The following is a 16185-nucleotide window of genomic DNA, read 5'->3' as shown; positions in this document are numbered from 1 at the left end:
GATTGTGGCTTTATTTACTTCTCAGTTCATAAATTCTTTTTCGTCTATATTTACGGCAGGGGTTTAATACCAAAGTACTCTCAAATTATTTCAAACGTTTAATAATGAGTGAACTGTATACGTCTCTGCATGGTTAGTCCAGTACCTATCGCTGCTGGCGATGGCGTCCGATTTGTCGAAACTTGATATGTTTTTATTTGCTTTAAATATGGTAACATTTTGACACCACGGTGTAAATCTTGGACTAGATGTGATTAGAAAACGTATATTTAAATAATGAAGAGTTTTGACACAAAATTATTACCCTTGATTTTGTAGTAGGAACGTATTAATTATATTAATCTATTCTGATTGAGAAGTTGGAGATTTAATTACAGGATCCCTTACAATCTCCAATTAAATTCTTTTCCAAGTTGCAGACCAGGGTAAGGAGTGATCAATCTATATTTATGCGTATAAAATATTCTATACTATGGAATGAATGCTGTACAGAAGCGTGTACCTGTGCATTTTCATGGCAATCATCCTCCCTCTTGCTCCTTCCCCAAAAACATCAATTCATGCTTCAGTATAGGATTACTATTTTTGTAGGCGTTCAGATCGATGATTGTACTATTCCATTTCCAGAAATGATTTAGCTCTTTGAACACAGAGTTGTTTTCATAAGCAATAGTTTACATACAAAACTATTTATATACATATGTTTGTTAACCACCTAAATCGAATCATAAAATTTATGTTTACTGAGAAAACTGAACAGTATATTCCTTGTAGTTTCATTTATTGATATTTGTGACTTAAGTGTAAATAAATACTAACGAATGATTTAAAGAAGACGGAATTTATAGATTAGACCTTCGTACATCGTCATGTTGAAAAATTTTACAGAACTAATTATTTCACGGCCTTTGATTTCAAAGGTCAATAATGGCGCCATTATTTCGGACTTAAAAATTACTTCAAAAAACTTTTATTAAATTTCCTCATACCAAGGCATACATAATTTTTACTCTAACTTTGTCCTGATCATGCACCGTCACTAAGTCCTCGAAGTCTAGACCTGCTGATCCAAACTTATTTATACTTATTTAAAATTATTATTGATCGTTACTACCACCTCCTTCACCCAATTCTACTTTTTTTTAAAGCGTATGATAACTACTACAACTTTTCGGATTTACTAAAAAGTAAATAAATGTAAAACAGCGCGACAGTGTCTCATTGAAATTGCAACTTCATATCATATCTTTGACAAAATGAAGAACGTCATTAAATTATTATTACCTCCTGCTCTCTTCCTTTCTCTAGTAGGATTAGTTTCTCATACTTTGAAGCAGTTCCTAAGCTTGTTACTAGATGGCATTCACCCAAATTGCGAGGTTTCTGGCCTACGGTTTTATATTATTGAGGCATGATGACTAAGTTGTGATAATATCTCGGAGTACGCCTGTGTTGATGCAGGAGGTTTATTTTAACTATGTAACACTTGTTGGAACACTTAAAACAAATATCGTAGGAAGACCTATACTTCAGAGATGCTTTATTTTGTGTATGGTTTGGTATAGATAGATGCAGAAGTAAAATGAAGCGTATAATCAATACACCCACAACTTCTCTGCTTTAATCGTAAGAAAGTAAATAAGGAATAAATGTAAAAGTAGTAGTAAGTAAGTAAGTAACGTAACAGTGTTTTCTCGTGTAGAGATTGCTAACTTCTGAGTACTGTAATAATATCTTCGACATATACATTGGCTGAGACGAAAAATATACTGTATCATTCATTGACTTACATATAGTATTATTGCATTTTATTGGTTCCATTCGCGAACTTGCAAAGTTTGTATTTATTTATCATGACTTTTGCAATGACCGATCATCTTGTAATGTTTCTTAATTAGTGTTATTTTATTGCAGACAAATATGAAACAAAGTTTTGATAAAACATATCATAACCGTACTTGACTTGACAAAAAATCGAAATTATTTGACATTAAAAAAAAATTAACAACAAGAATAAAGATAATATTACATGTACATAATTATTTTGAAAATGACGATGAGGTTGAAAGAAAATTTGAACGGGTTGAAAAAGTTGAAAGGTTGAAAACAATTTGAAGAAAATATGGGTTTAGCGGCATCGGGTTAGAATAGTTTGAGTTTGACTCCAGACAAAATTATTTCAAATACTTATTATAGTAAAACTACGATTATAAAGATTCTACTATAGTATAGTATAGTCTCTTGGATTCATAATGAGTAACTGTGTCTGTTTCTCAAGGCCAAGAACGTACTTAGAGTATTATATTTTGTATATGTTCGTGTAAGAATATGCTTTCCAAATCTGGAGTCCGAGATATCAAGTCTATATCGACAGAATTGAACTAGTCCAAAATAAATTCATTAAATTCTTATGATATAAAATGACTACTCGTCTTTGTAAGGATCTGAATCTGTTACTTCTAAATAACCGCTGAAAAAATCTTTGATGTAGCGTATTCTAAACATTGTAAATGATAATGCTGACTGCTTTGACCTACTGGGTGACATTTCGTTGAATGTTCCTACGCGTTCTATAAGACACTACCAAGTACCACCCTATTGCAGTTCTCTTAGCGAGGACTAATTATAGACAAAATATGTAGTTTTCTATATAGAGCTAGCAAGAGCTTGGGTAGTGTGCTGAGAAATCATGATCTGGATGTTGATATATTCAATTGTAAATGCGTTAAAGCGTCAACCCACGGACATTCTATTTAATTTTATTCAATAATTTGTGATTAGCGTATGTATTTGGTTGTAATATTTATGTAAGTGCATGTTGTTACGAAATACTGTATGATTTGTCTGAAGCTATAGGTGGAAACCTGTAATTGGCTTTATGTTTTTTTCCTGTTTTTATTAATTGTAAGAAGCTGTTGGTTTTCCATGAATAAATAAATAAATAATAATAATTTTAATACGCGATAAATCAAAAGGATGTAATAAAAACTAAATTAAGCAAATAACTTATTTAACACAATTTATTACGAATACAATTATTCTACTAAAGCAGCACATACGTTATTGTAACGTGTAACAAACATAACGTGTCAGTACCAATCTACCAAATGTGATTTTCCATTGCTCTAAATTGCAAAATTATTACCACATACGTGGTGACACCACCAAAAATCTGAAAATGAAAAACTTTTTTAGTTCGTGTACGTAAAATTATAGATTTGAAATCCGGTGACTGATCTATCGTATTTACTATTAAAAAATTACCGTGGTAATAATGGGTCGCGTAAGGGAACATATTCCCATCGGCCTGAAAGAAACAGGGTTGAGAATGATTTGCTTGTAAAATAGATCCAATTCATGAAAAAGTGGTTCACTGGGGTTGGAGATTCGGCGCGCCAACTGACCTATCAGAGCCTGGGTGTTTTCCATCTGTCACAAAGGAAAATATAAGTTGTATGGTACCGTTTTATGTAGCAATGGAGTCGGCTGAGTAACTTAGATGAAACTGTACCTCTTCAGTGTTCCGGTGAGCAGGTTCAATAATAACCAACATGTTAACGGTGTGAAATATACTTATTATTGTCTGGAGCATGGCACTGGCCGCACGACTGCGTTTAGTACTCACTATAAATTTAAAAAAAAATTGAAAGTATTGGCCCTTTTGCATACAATTAGGTAGCTATGTTGTGTATGTGTACACTAGGTGGTGGAAAGTTGTGACCGCCCAGTTGCCACACTTTCGCGTACATTAATGGCGAATCTGAAATCTATTTACTAGGCAATAACATTTAAATTCCTCGGAATAATTCGCCGCCGCGTAGACTAAAGACAAGCCAGTCACTCATTTAAGTTAAAACGGAAAAGTTAAATAAATAGCGCGTATTTTGCCTTAGAACACGTGCACGCGGTCTCACAGGGGGCATACCATAACCCTTCCAAAAACAATCTTATTTCAATGTAAGCTTAAAGTAAGCTTATTATAATATTACTCATATCCGTACAATGACAAAGCTGTCAACCAAGTAATGTATTATTGCTAAAGTGATTGAAAAAATATTGTCTATTCCTTACTAAAAATAGGAAAGACATAACGCTATATGAACTATATAATGCCATCTCTTTTTTTTGATGTTCCGAATCGTCTTATCGTAGTATTTAATGTTATTCACATTCAGAGAATTTTAACTGTTAAAAAATAAAAGTATGTAATAATAAAATCTATTAAAATTACGTTGTTTTCAATTATTTTTCCGCATTTTCATGAAGAAAAATAAATAAAACAAGCTGAGTCTTGACAGTCACGTTCTGAATTCGGAATTATAGTCTAGTGTCAACTGTTAGTTTCGCCAAGGAGCATATATGCTCTATTGAGCATATGTTGAGCATCTATTATATATATACCATATAAACTAACATTTGACATCTATAGATGGCGCTGTCATAATTTTACGAAATAAACATCGCGTATTTTTATTTAGCGAAAAATTATTTCCTATGTGCTATTAAATAAATATCATTAAACATTGAAAAGATATATGTAAATAAATAAATTCAACTTAACTTTTAATCATTACAAATCAATATTAAGACAATAAAACTGAAAATAATATTGTTTCCATTGCATCCGTGTAACTATTTTAAGATTGCTAAATTTGACATAAGAGCAATATTATTTTAATGTTAAAGTCGCGTCATAGTACGAGCTGAGTGAATGAATAGTCACAAAGCTGCCAATAAAGCATCATAGTTTTAACATTATAATAAGCTTACTTTAAGAGGTTGTGGTAGGCCCCCAAATACGGCACCCTCTAAAGGACTGGGCCCGCTCTATGCGGACCATCCGCCGAGACGTCCCAGTAGTATGCGCAAGCGGATCCTGGGGTCGTCTCTCTATGGCGGTGGAGTTAACCGCTGGGTTTTAGTGGGTATACGGGACTACCGCCCGGGAGTCCCACATAACCGCTCGATGCTCCTCCGAGTCGAGCGGTATGCGTAACGCATTTCCCAGCGACAAAAACAAGGCCCCCAAATACGGCAACCGTCCCCGTCGTGGCATAAGTGCGGCGCTGCGGATGACACCGCGCAGCACACCCTAGAGGTGTGCAGCCGGTGGGATGAGCAGCGCCGCACTCTGACGGGTACTGTAGGGCAGGACCCCTTGCTGCCGAGCGTGGTTGCCGTCATGCTCGATAGCGAGGAGTCCTGAGAGGTCCTTTTGCACAGAGGTTATGTCGCAAAAGGAGGCTGCGGAGCGGATGCGCGAGGACGCGGCGGACGCGCACCCGCTTCGGCACAGACGTACGGGGAGAAGGCGAACGCCGTTCGCTGCTCGCCTGATCCTCTAATGAGGCCAGCGGGCTCTGGACAGGGACTCGGGAGCCTGCATTGCACGGCCTCACTCGTCTGGGTCGGAGGACAACCGACTCACCCCTCCGTTGGCGCGGGAGCCCTGGCGCAAGCTAGGGCGGCCGGGCGGCGTCATGGTGAATATTCACCGATTCCACGGCGCCGACTCAACCGGCGAGAGGGAAACCCGGGGGGGTTTTAGTGGGGTAGGCCCTCCAGTCTGGAGGAAGAGTCCCCACATAACCCCTGAATCTCTCTGGGCTCAAGGGTATCCATAAAGATTTCCCGCCCGTCAAAAAAAAGGCCCCCAAATACGGCGGATGTTGTTGCCTAGTAAATAGTATTCAAATTCACCGTTAATGTATTAGCAAGCGTGACAACTGGGCGTTTACCGCGCGGCGGCCGCACTAAAATTTTCGCGTCGTGTAATTGGGCGCTAAGGTTGTTGGCACTCAAAAAATTATACTTGCCAAACCTGCTGTAAAACGGTAAACGCGTGAGTCCCTGATACGTGGCATGACAACTTGCGCAAAATCGTCGTAAGTAAAGTAATGGATGATGATTAATAATAATTTTACAGGGTTTAAAATGACAACTTACTCCAATAAGATATTAGATAGTAAGGCGCCAAAACCAATCGCAGAAAGAAACATAAAAGAAATATGATAAGAACGGCTGAATTGGAATCGTTAATTTGTTTCATGACGTCACATATTGCACCGTAAGACAGAATGAGATAGTGAAACAATTCTATATCTTTCTTTGAAATTTTAGATTCTGAAAAAAAAGACAATCGTTAGTATAAAAAATAATGTATTTAAATGATCATTTTATATTTGCTGGCAAAAATCTAAACGGTCATCTTTTTTAATGATTGACTTTTTTCTCTGAGACATGAAATATATTAAATCAATGTATATTTTAAACTGTGCAGTGTAACATTAACACTGATTTGTACTCGCATAAATTAAATTTGATAGTTTCATGCTGAGCCTCAAAACTAAGACAAATGAGTATTAAAAAAGCTGAAACCATGTTCGGAAGCGCAAGCGAATTTACTTCTAACACTCGCCGGTTGCTGCCGCGGTACGGTCGCTTCGCTTGCTCGTTATAATATTATTTTTGACTATCAATTTAGTACGCTTAAACATAATGTTGTGATTAGTGTTATCTTGAATGCAGTTCATTTATAAGTTATCCGTAGATATACTCTAATATAGACGGAACAGATAAATATATATCAAGCCTAAAAAATCGTTTATTAAAAAAAAACCTATTTTTCAAATAATTTTATTCCTAAAAAATATTTAAGAGACAGTAGTAACAAGTGAGGTAAACGATAATGTAGGATACGTGTTATACGTGTTACCTGATAATTTAACACCCTTCGTAGTGTTTAAAAAGTTTTCGTAAGGATCAAAATTAACCTTGTTAGATGGACAATTGAAGTCGATGACGTTTACGTGTCGTTCTGTAAAAAAGTAATGAGATACATCGTAAGTACGACATCAATTTGAAGTTGTCTTGTGGTGTTTGTACAATATCAGAACCTTAGAATAATAACGCATAGAACATTGACTTACAAATAAATGGACGACGGGTCTAATACAAAAACCACGAAAAAAATGTCCCAAGTCAACCTATTCGAAATTTAAATTGTAATGTCATCGCAGTATCGCGCTGTCAGTCGAACAAATGAAGACTAAAGCGGAGTTTGGCGCTCTGTATACGATTTTAGCGCCTTACAAGTGCGGACACTTTTTAGCGCGGACCCGACGTCCATATAATTGTAAGTCAATGGCATAGAATGATAGTTTCATATCAAACGAACTGTCACAAGTGAGGCAAAAATCAAATTCATGTAGGCTAGTTTTAGTAATAGGTTAATTTTCGGTTTTAGTGAATATTTATATAAAAATACAAGTTGAAACGCGTTACTTCCGTGTGGAATGTGATGTTAGTATCTATTTTATGTTTGTCTGACGTATTTTTACACTCATTTATCGCATATTTCGTCATTTTTAGCTAAAATTCTTGATCTGTTCGCGGTGCAAGTTGACCTTGAGCACTGAAGGCCCGCCCGCTCGTGTAGGCCCTTTTGGCGCGCTTCAATTTGCCTCACTTAGCGTGTGCGGACTAGGTTTCTATGCGTTATTATTCTAAGATCAGAACTATATTTCGCACCAATCGGTGCAATAAGGCCACATCTACGGCCACAATACGTACATGGTGCGTGCATTGAGACTTTTTAATAATGTGACAGTAAATCATAATGAATTTGATTTGTTTTGTTCAAGCATAGACCAGTCAGGCGAGAAATGACTAGCCGTCACTTTGACACATCACGTGGCGATGAATTTCTTTTTCTTTTTTCCATCCTATAAGCGATGAATAAACTGGTTTGTTCGTTTAATTGTCTATTATTTTAGTATTTTTTGTTTATTTATTTTTTAATTTAATGACTGTGTTCTTTGTTTTCTCATATAATCTCTTTTTGGCTTGTTAAGCACTTTGTATTGTTTCATGTTGGTGAAAATACTATAATTGTATTATTTGTCCGTGAATTTTCCTAAAATGTATTTAATAAATAAACAAATAAATCTGTAACGACCACTTTTCAGGGGGCTTAACATTCTACAGACGGAATGAGCGTTATAAAATTACACATATACATAATTTGTTTCTACATGAAACATTTGTATTATTAATTAATTTTTATTGAATTGATATTCAATTTTTTTTTTGTGAAATGACTTCACTAGTTTGTTATAATTATTAATACAAAGATAGAACACTCAGAAAAAATTCCTTCGATATGGTCGGATTCGAACCGACGTCTTCTTGCATACCGTGCCAGACGCTATACCAACTAAGCCACGGAACAAACCAACGGACCTCACGAATTTTTCCATGTGCTTGCGTCGTGTCTTTGTATTTGGTTTTTCAACGACTTTTTAGTCGTAGCGCCATCTATGAGAAATCTATGAAAGATTTATCACCCAGTTAGTACCTTTACAGCTACCAGTCCTCGCGAGAGATGTCGCTATTCACTGTATTAATTAAATTTTTATTGAATTGATATTCAATTTTTTTTGTGAAATGACTCCACTAGTTTGTTATAATTATTAATACAAAGATAGAACCGACGTCTTCTTGCATACCGTGCCAGACGCTATACCAACTAAGCCACGGAACGAACCAACGGAACTCACGAATTTTTCTATGTGCTCGCGTCGTGTCTTTGTATTTGGTTTTGCAACGACTTTTTAGACATTTGTATTATTTTTATGACTTTCATGTACCTAATAAAAGCACCACACGTGGCTTTATTGTGCGAAGGGTGCGATTTATTTATTGTTTGGTCATAATTTTGTAATCATAATAAAACAATTTTCGCCTTGTTTGAGTCCAAATGGCCTCTCCACACTTGCGAATCGTGAATTGCATCACACGCGAATTCGCAAACTACCCGCGAAGCATGAGTTAAGCATCCCATTCGAATATTCATCGCGGTTTCGCGCCGCCTTGTTCGCGGCTCGTTTCATATTGTTGTCGGTATTTTGCGACTCGAGTGTACTCCGAAGGTTGTCGAGCCGAGCAAGTGAGAACGAGTACGAGTTTTCGGCTCGGTTTGGCGGGAACCGAAGAGAGCTTGCTCGTGTTCATAAAAAAAGTAGCTTGAGTGACACGTGGTTTTTTTTAAGATACTGTGGCGTACCTACTCCACTAGTAACATAAATACTTTAGTAGAAGCTGTAAAATAAAAGCATAATTAATTATTATACCAATCTTAAAACTAAGTTTATATTTATATTGCATTTATATAAAGTTGATATTATTTCTTATACATTAACTATTATTAGGTACTATTGTATTACGTAACTTTCAAACTAAAATAAGTAACTAAGTGAAATGTAATCATATTAACTTACCTAAACTGTAATATAGTAAAAATCGTAACGACTAAATATCTAGCGGACTGATATGAACACCGCAGCGCACACGCACTGACGCGAGGCACGATTGGTTAGCGTCTGCACCTACGAGAGGCTTTTGTCGATTGCTCTGCGAATTATTCATGTTTTGCGTATTTCTATCGCTGTGCTATTTTCCTAATTTCTTCGCCTTCATCTTCTACTTCTTTGTGTGTGTAATCTATAGTCTATATTACTGTGAACTATTTATGTTGTATGCTTGTAAAAGAACAATATGCTTAATTGAAGTAAGTGGAACTGTATACAGTTTTCTTGGTGCTACCCAAACTTTTACTTACCTTGAGACCGTAAGTCCACCACAATACTAAGTGATGGGACGAACAAGTCGTGCGCCTGATGGTAAACGACACGCCTGTCCATAACAGTTGCAGTGTCACGCAGAGCTTTAAATCGCAAAGATCTGAAGTACACTGCCTCTGCGCCTATCACCCTGGGACATAAGTTGACAAGTCCCATGTGCCTGTAATTTCGCCAGCACCCTTACCCTTCGGTGGCAGTACTTTCCTGGACGAACTCTTTCACAAGGAACAGTGGGTGTGGGAGTAACTGGACTCACTCATCGCTGCCCAGCTTAATATAGTTACTTAAATGATTTAAATGTCATCGTGTATATAACCTCGCTTGTCAATTTGACAGATGAAGTCCATCAAAGCATTGTTGATAGCTTTTTGCGTTGAGACGATTTTCATCACGATGTCCATGAACAGCAGCTCGAGAGGAAACGTCGCCACTAACTCTATGTAGAAGCTCATGTACAGGCAAGCCACTTTCACTGAAAGGAACATAAAGTTATTGTGATATCAGACTATTGGTGGCTAATAAGTAATTATATTACAATTATATTTCATTAGTTTTTTTTTATTCCGTTTACTGTTCGGTTGTATACCAGGTGGTACGAGATATCTGATGGTAAGTAGCTGCCGTCGTCTATAGACATTGGAAATACTAATGAAGTGTCTATTAATAACATCGCACAATGTCGCAACTTTGGGACATTGGGTCTAAAACTGTTGTTATATATCGTTGCTTTTCAAGAATACTCTCCTAAACAAAAATAATTAATCTTCCTACTTTTTATACGGCTGTAATCTGGATGTGCTTAATTGTATTGTCAATAAGAAACCAAGTCGTGGGGTGGTATACGATTCGTCGACATTGCGTGCCAGATACGCCTTGAGCTTTCTAAAGCACTCCTCCCGATGAATCAGGTGTTTTTAAAATATAGGATAAACTTCTTTTTTTAACATTACAAATGATGTAAACAAAAACGCAGTGTTTGTAAACTTTTTTCTTCAGACAATAGACAATAAAAAGGAGTTGAGAACAGGCCTGCAGTTATTATTTGGGCCATTATTTTATTATGGGTACAATTATCGGTCCCCTGCAAAAAAATATACTTTTTAAATTAAATAAATTAAAATCAAGAATAAATCTACCGTCGGTAGCAATCTAATTAGACACCCGTCACAGAAAATATTATAAATTTAAGTAAAATACTATATTTATTTAAAAAATTACGGTAACTCTGTTGTTGTTTTTGGTAACGCAATTGTTTTCATATAAAAATTGGCTGTCCTTCGAACCGAGTCATTTGAAACAAGCGCAACGTCTGAAAAAAAATACAATGACAACCATGTTTTTGAATATTTTAACTAATATCTCATTGTTTGAACTTCACTTCACGGTAATAAGAATGATTTTATAACAACATATTATGGGTCAATTAAATATTCCTGGCCGAGTCCCCAAGGCCAAGCAAAAATACACCTACACAAGGTTACCATAGGAAAGTCAACCATAAATCAACCTTTTTACACTTCCTTACACCTAAGATCGTTTGAATGGCTGTGTATTTGTATCGGAGTGTAGGTGGGGGAGCGGGGCGGGTAAAATAACCAAGTCAGTCGCACGAGAGTCCTGGAGAGAAGCGCGTGTGTTTATTGTGAGGCCACTGAGTTACCGGCGACGTACGGTGAGTTTTCTAGATATTGATTATTTTGTTTCATGCAATGTATGTAAAAATTAGTTACAATTTTGAGGGCATTTTGATATCCTATGTATGTGTATCTATTTAATTACTACCTTCAAATAGGTTATTGTTTTACAACTGCGTTACCGCTACACTGCGTTACTGGCAATAGTAACGCAGTTGTAGCTATAGTAACTCAGTGGCTTTTCTTATAGTTTTCAGTTATATGTTACTCAATTCATGGTACCAATGTAACATTTGAGCATATTATATTGTTACAGCATAACATTTCGGACTCAATGGCGTTAACAGCGGCTGAAAAACAACGGCGTTATAGGCAAAAATTAAAAGAAAATCCAGTTAAGAATGCTGAAGCCAAAAGAAAACATCGGGAACGTTACCACGCGAAAAAAAAACTCGTAAAGGATATGACAAAAACGGAACATAGATCTGCTAAGCGCAAATGGAAGATTGCAAACAAAAAACGTCGAGAGCGTCAAAAAGCATTACAAGCCATTATGATCGAAACCCCAGTTTCCACACCACGTTCAGGAACTCCCGTTTCTTCGCGGTCTAGAGGAAGAAGACAAGTAAGACGAGACCGGTCTGCATTATATAGACAAAATTCAAAATTGCAGGAAGAAATAGAAAAACTAAAAAAGATGTGCAATAAGTACAAAAAAAGATACCAAAGATACAAAAACACCGTAAATGCAAACCAGTCGGAATCTGGCGACAAAAAATATGCAGTTTTATCCAATGCCATCAAAGATCGTTACAGGAGGATGAATAATGTAAAAGAGAAAAGAGCTATCAAAAAAATATTCCAAGGAGAGTCTATACAAAATTCTAGAATGAAAGTCGCCATTGTGCAAGAAACTATAGGCATTAACAAAATTAAACAAAGTCAGATTGCACCTAAACAGGCCATCCTAGCAAAGAAGATAAAGATTTTTTATGATCGTGATGATGTATCCAGAGCTACTGCTGGGAAACGAGAAACAGTGACGTGCAAAAAGAAAAAAGTACAGAAAAGATACCTCCTGGATACAATGAAAAATCTTTTCAATTCATTCAAAAGAGAAAATCCTAACGAGAGATGTTCATACTCTTACTTTACCAAGCAAAGACCCTTTTATATAAAGCCACCAACTGTTGATGGCAGAGATACCTGTCTATGTAAGACACATGTTAATTCACAATACTTGTTGAATGCTCTTCACAGACACAAAATTATATCCGAATCTAACATCACCCAAGCTATTGAGAACACCGTGTGTGCTACAGATAACAGAGCTTGCATGACTGGCAATTGCGACACCTGTAAAATTAAAGAAATACAGTACGAAATACCGGATCAATCCCAATTACTTAAATGGCAACAATGGGTTACAAAAACAGAAATTGTTGACAAATCAGGCAAGAAAGTAAAAATTACAAAAAATATAAAGGAAATTACCGAAGGTACCGTCGCAGAACTGGCAGATAAATTTAAAGAGGCTCTAGTTACATTAAGAAAACATATTTATAATATTAAAATACAGTACAGGAGTTACCGGGAAGCAATAGATGATCTGAAAAGTGATGAAGCTGTGCTGCATGTTGATTTTAGCGAAAATTACAGCTGTAAACATTTTGAGGAAATCCAGTCTCATCATTTTGGAGGATCGCGCAAGCAAGTAACTTTGCATACTGGAGTTATGTATATGAAACAAGACGGTGAATATAAGCTGCAGGTCAGTTCATTCTGCACCGTATCAGGTAATAATTCTCACAATCCTGCGTCCATTTGGGCCCACCTTCACCCAGTTATTAGTTACCTGAAAGACAACCATTCTCACGTAAAAACCATTCATATCTTCTCCGACGGACCCGCAACTCAGTACCGGCAGAAGTTGAACTTTCATTTCATCTGCACAAAAACATTCGAAGATTATGGCTTTGAACGCATGACATGGAACTTTTTCGAAGCAGGCCATGGAAAGGGCGCTGCTGATGGTGTTGGTGGATATCTCAAACGTGCAGCTGACAGAAAAGTGGCCTCTCACTGTGATATTCCTGACGCAGAGACTTTTTTCAACACTCTGAAAGACTCCAGCAAAATCCAACTATACTTTGTGACTGATGCCGATATTGAAAAGGTTGAGCAGACTGTTCCCAAAGATATTATCCCGCTTCGTGGTACTATGCAGGTACATCAAGTTTTTTCGGATACTCCAGGTGAATTGCAGTACCGTGACCTTAGTTGCTTCTGTCAGAGAGGTTTCTGCGCTTGCTTGTCACCAAAAAGATATCGGCCAATTCCTATTTCTACCAGCATAATCAGGCTATCTCCAGAAGGGAATGATTTCGGTAACACATTCGAACAACCTCCTAAAAGAAATTATTTTGAGGAAAACATCAATAAGTCTCCAGAAAGCCATTGTGCAGAAGCTATGAATGAGGAGGAAGTCTTAAAGAATATAACCAACATTGTGAATCACTCCAAGAAGGCTTACTTTGAAATGGTTTATTCTTCTTCAAGCACGGATAATGACGAGCCTCTTTCGAAACATAAACCCGTGAAAGAACAAGAAGCCTCTGTTTCCAATCGACATGAAAAAGACCTGATTGAAAAGGAAAATGTACACCCATCCAAAGTATTCATGGGGGTTTACGTCTTAGTAAAAGTGATCTCTAACAAAGATAAATCTTATTGTTACCTGGGCGTCGCTCAAAGCGGTGTTGATGAAGAGGGAGAGGTAAAGATAATGTTTTTCAAATCTGTCGATGATTCTGGGAAACTATTCAAAGCCATGGAGAAAGATATTTCTTACGAGCCTTATGAAAATATCTTGGAGATAGTTCCGAAACCAAAAATAATTAAAAAGGGTAGACGTGAGTTCTTCAAATTCAGTGTGCCATTGAACATTTTTGAAAAATGAGACTGACCTTGTGTTGAGATATATTTTTGTTGATTTAAGTTGTTTTTAGTTGTTTATAAGTTGATTATTTTCAAAGATTTTAATGTTTATTATTTAACGAAGAGTTCTGTTTATTTTTGTTTGATTGTTTTCTTACATTATGATTAGTTTTAATTGAAGAAAGTTTAAAGACTGTGATTGAGAAACCACTGCGTTACCAATTAACCACTGCGTTATCTTTTTGTCCCTCGTTTCCAGATAGTATTCACTAACATATCAGCTATTCTATATTAAAAATAAACTTAAACTAAAAATAATATCTATGACTCACCTTATTTGGAGCTATTTTTAAGACATTAAGCAAAAAAATATTATTATTTAGTCCTTTTTTCGAAAAGTATTGCATTTAAGTTTATTGATTGGTAACGCAGTAAGAAACTTTATTATAAAATAAATAACTAGACTGAGACTATTTTGTGATTTAACTTGTAAGATTAACGTATAATGTCCTTACTTTTTACGTGATATATGTTTACGAACCAAAATACATGTTCCTAACAATAAAACATAATTTTGTATGAAAGTAACGCAGTAGTATTTTTTTCTCATCATTCCTCGATAAAACGTCAATAACTTTAAGAAATAGCCAGAAATTATCGCTGCAAATGTATTTAATGAATAATATAAATGTTAATAAACATAAATAAAAATGTAACGGTACATAAATAATAAGTTTATAAAAATTTAAAAAATCTGTAAACGTATTCCAAATTGGTCCTAAAATAAAATAATGGCCCATTTGTTGGGTCTTAGTGATCGATAGGGTTGCTTGTATAGGTTAATAAGCAGCCTTCTAGAGTTATTATAACCTTCGCATGCTGTGCATATAGTTTACTTTGCCTTTTATATGGCACTGCATACCTGTCCTTTTTATTACCTAGATTTTGGATGAATACCCTTAAATATGAAGGGTATAAAAATTAAAATACTCAAGCATAAATATACAAACTCAAATTATTGATCTTGGTTTTTTTTTTACAAAACATTTGGCGAATTTTGCACCTCTTTCGGGTCAGTATCGAATTATCCACCTTCAACGCATTTCACCAAACGAAAGTTAGCATAAAGCCAGTTGAACCGAAAATAACGAAAACACAACAATAATACCTATAAGGTAATGCGACCAATTAAAATACACGACCACGTTAATTTAGTTGTGTTAAGTATACGTTGAAAACGTTCCATTTGTTTATTACCTCTGCATCTTTGGGTCTTTTATTGTGCAACATTTATATGAACGATTATCACAAAAATAATAAATAAATAAATTACTAAATGCCTCATTACTTAATAATTTGAATAAATAAATGAAAACTACATATTTTGTCATTTATTATATAAGATTAAATTGTTTACGTGAAAAAAAAAAATTTTTGGCAGTTACCGAATGAGTTTACATTTGTGTAATATCTCGTGCTCGATAAAAAAACCTCTTTGTAGCTATTTGTAATGGGATAAAAATAAGTACAGGTTCGTTTCCATATGAAAGAAGATGGAGATACACGCATATTTCATTAAAAGTTTGCTTGTTAACTTACTGTCCTTTCCTTCATTTAAGGCCTCATTAACAAATATATAGAAATCAAATACGTATAATAAACTTCCAAATAACAGAAACAGTTTTCCAATAGTAAGTACCGTCTGTTCTATATGTTTTTCTGGAACATGTCTTGCGATCCCGGAGTTCACCTGTCAAAAAAATCACGAACTATGTAATTCAGATCGTCATGACATTATCACAAGAAGCAAATAAAAGCCCCATAATAATTATACTAAAACAAAACATATTCATTAAATAAAATAGGAACCAAACACGGCCCTTGCGGAACACCCACTAATCTTTATAATTTAAAAATACAAATATATGGGATTTAGATCCGAAAAAATAGTTTCATTTCGTACGGAAATTTTA

At 35.6% G+C, this 16185-nt stretch overlaps 1 long non-coding RNA gene across 1 annotated transcript; it reads right to left on the bottom strand.

The window, feature by feature from the left end:
- Positions 1–6751: 6751 nt before the first annotated feature.
- Positions 6752–15834, bottom strand: LOC113240119. The gene is made up of 3 exons (XR_003311236.1): positions 15812–15834; positions 9958–10113; positions 6752–6817 (listed from the first exon to the last, which is right to left on the bottom strand). It is a non-coding gene; the product is annotated as an uncharacterized LOC113240119 (long non-coding RNA).
- Positions 15835–16185: the final 351 nt, after the last annotated feature.

Source organism: Hyposmocoma kahamanoa, unplaced genomic scaffold (assembly GCF_003589595.1).
Source record: "Hyposmocoma kahamanoa isolate Upper Pololo Valley unplaced genomic scaffold, ASM358959v1 120, whole genome shotgun sequence".
NCBI classification, from domain to species: Eukaryota; Metazoa; Arthropoda; class Insecta; order Lepidoptera; family Cosmopterigidae; genus Hyposmocoma; species Hyposmocoma kahamanoa.
Note: the sequence above shows the minus strand (reverse complement) of the source record. Positions and strands in the feature narration are given on the sequence as shown.